Here is a 3244-nt window from a genome sequence, read left to right on the forward strand (position 1 = left end):
CCAGCAAGTTGTATGAGATGAGATCAAAGGGCTGAGGCACTTATGGGAACTTGCAAAAAGTCGAGGAACTTAATACTTTTATATGGGATATTGCCAAGTTGAAGCACCACTATGTCAATAAATGTGGTGATGTGACTGCAAGTCATATATACACAGAGACATAAATTTTCTGCTTATTAAATGTTGACACCACATTTGTTAATTTGTTCATTTATTCTGTAAAATATTTGATAGTTATTGAGTGTTAGACACTGAGCTGTGCAGTGGACATTCAGGGAAACACCTTCAAAAGAAATGTAACATACCTATTTAAAAAATAAATGAACAGAGCTTAGAGACCTGATATAGAGAAGATAGAAGTACTCCAGAAGTGTTTACTCATCTGTTCTTGAATCCATTCCTTGCCCTGCTCAGCTTTGCTCTGTATCTGAGGAGATCTGAATTTTCAGGCTGCATCTCCCAAGCTGAGGTGGATTTTGGCTGAGTCTGGTCAAAGAGAGGCACTGATGAGAAAACGGATGATGGCAGAATTAGAGAAGCCAAGTGATTGTCCCATTACCCTACTCAGGTAGCATCTTTGGTAATATCCTCTTTCCTTCCACAGCTCCAAATTCTGCTTGACAGGCCCAGCTTCTGGCTTGTGGTGTGCCAGCTTAGCTCCTAAGAGCTGAAGCCGGCATGTCTTCCAAACTGCATTTAGTGATGAATAGGTAGCTTGAAATCTACATGTTTAGATATTTACACCACAGAAATTGGTAAACAAGTTTTGCTCTTCCCCAGAGAGTCAGATGTTAAACCGGCACACCGCTGGTTCTAGAAATGCCTCTCTGAGTTGTTCCTCAAACTTTATTTATTTATTTAAAGGATATAAAAGATGTCCCCATCTTTCCCCACTTTGTCCACCTCCACCCATCTCCCACTCCCATTCCCTCTAGCTGTCACCACACTGTTATCTGTGTCTTTGAGTTTTGCATATATGTTCTTTGGCTAATTTTTTCACCTCTGTTCACCCAGTTCCCCCATCACCTCTTCCCTCTAACAGCTGTCAGTCTGTTCCATGGGTTAATCCCTGTGTTTCTATTTAATTTGTCAGTTTATTTTGCTCATTAGATTCCATATATAAGTGAGATCATATGATATGTGTCTTTTTTTCTGACTGGTCTATTTCACTTAGCATGATAACCTCCAAGTCCATCCATGCTGTTGCAGAAGGTAAGATTTCCTTTTTTTTTTTTTTTTACTGCTGTGTAGTATTCCACTGTATAAATGTACCACCATTTATGATCCACTCATTTACTGATGGGCACTTGGCCTATTTCCAGATGTTGGCTATTGTAAATAATGCTGCTATGAACATAAGGGTGCATATATTCTTTCAAATTGGTGTCTCAGGATTCTTGGGACACATTCTCAGCAGTGGGATCACTGGGTCAAAAGGCAGCTTCATTTTCAATTTTTTGAGGGAACTCCATGCTGTTTTCCATAATGGCTGCACCAATCTGCATTCCCACCAAGAGTGCACTAGGGTTCCCTTTTCTCCACATCCTTGCCAACACTTGCTATTTGTTGATTTATTGGTGATAGTCATTCTGGCAGGTGTGAGATGATATCTCATTGTGGTTTCAATTTGCATGTCTCTGATGACTAGTGAAGTTGAGTAGTTTTTAATGTCTGTTGGCCACCTGTGTGTCCTCTTTGAAGAAATGTCTATTTAGATCTTTTTCCAATTTTTAAATTGAATTGTTTGTCCTATTGGTGTTCTTTACATCTTTTGGAAATTAACCCTTTGTCAGTGTATCATTGATGAATATGTTCTCCCATTCAGTGGTCTCCCTTTTCATTTGGTTGCTGATTTCTTTTGCTGTGCAGAAGCTTTTTAATTCGATGTAGTCTTATATGTTTATTTTTTCCTTTATTTCCCTTGTCCTAGGAGAGACGTATCAGCACAAATGTTGCTACTACAGTTGTCTGAAAATTTACTGCCTGTGTTTTCTTCCAAAATTTAAAAATTTTTAAATTGTTTTTCAAGTACAGTTTTCTTCTCAGATTTTTAAAGAAGATTTGTTTACTTATTTTCAAAGAGAGGGGAAGGAAGGGAGAAAGAGAGGGAGAGAAGCATGTGTGGTTGCCTCTCACACACACCCAACAGGGGACCTAGCCTGCAACCTAGGCAAGTACCCTGACTGGGAATTTAACTGGTGACCCTTTGGTTCACAGGCTGGTACTTAATCCACTGAGCCACACCAGTCAGTGTTCTTCCAGGATTTTTATGGTTTCACCACTTACATTTAGGTATTTTAAACTGATAAGAGCAGATACTACATTTGGTCTTAGCCAAAAGGCTGAGAAGTGATTATATTTAGGTCCCTTATCCACTTTGAGTTTATTCTTGTGTGTGGTGTAAGTTGGTGATCTAGTGTTATTATTTTGCATGTACCTGTCCAATTTTCCTAACAGTATTTATTAAAGGAATTGTCTTTACTGCATTTTATGTTCTTGCATCCTTTGTCAAATATTAATTGACTGTGTAGGCGTGGGTTGATTTCTGGGCTCTCTGTTCTGTTCCATTAATCTATGTGCCTGTTCTTACACCAGTACCAGGCTGTTTTGATTACAATGGCCTTGTAGTATCTCTTGGTATCAGGTATTGTGATCCTTTCAACTTTGTTCTTTCTCAAGATTACTGAGACTATTTGGGGTCTTTTTTGTTTCCATATAAAATTCTGGAATATTTGTTCTAGATCTGTGAAATATTCCGTTGGTATTTTAATAGAAATTATGTTGAATCTATAGATTTCTCTGGGTAGCATGGACATTTTAATGATATTAACTCTTCCAACCAATGAATATGGTATATACCAGTGGTCCTCAACCCTTTTGGCACCACGTACCGGTTCCATGGAAGATGGAGGCTGGGGGTGGTAGAGGGGCAAGAGGTGGAGTTCAGGTGAGCTTTGCATGCAGCCAGATCACTAATGGGCTGCGGACTGGTACCAGCCTACAGCCAGGAGTTGGAGACTTCCACTTATGCATCTTCCTCAATTTATTTCTTCAATGTCCTATAGTTTTCCAAGTATAGGTCTTTTACCTCCTTGGTTAAATTTATCCTTATGTACCTTATTTTTTGTTGCAAAAGTAAATGAGATTTTTTTTTAGAAATATACAGCCTTCCAAAACAGGATCAGAAAGTGCCAGAAAATTTTAATAGACTGATTATAACTAATGTAATTGAAGCAGTAATCAA

General features: G+C 38.6%; 1 pseudogene; it reads right to left on the reverse strand.

Annotated features, from left to right (window-relative positions):
- Positions 1–2205: 2205 nt before the first annotated feature.
- Positions 2206–2354, reverse strand: LOC114491282 (annotated as a pseudogene).
- Between the last annotated feature and the right edge of the window lie 890 nt (positions 2355–3244).

The sequence above is a fragment of the Phyllostomus discolor genome, chromosome 2 (genome assembly GCF_004126475.2).
Source record: "Phyllostomus discolor isolate MPI-MPIP mPhyDis1 chromosome 2, mPhyDis1.pri.v3, whole genome shotgun sequence".
NCBI lineage: Eukaryota > Metazoa > Chordata > Mammalia > Chiroptera > Phyllostomidae > Phyllostomus > Phyllostomus discolor.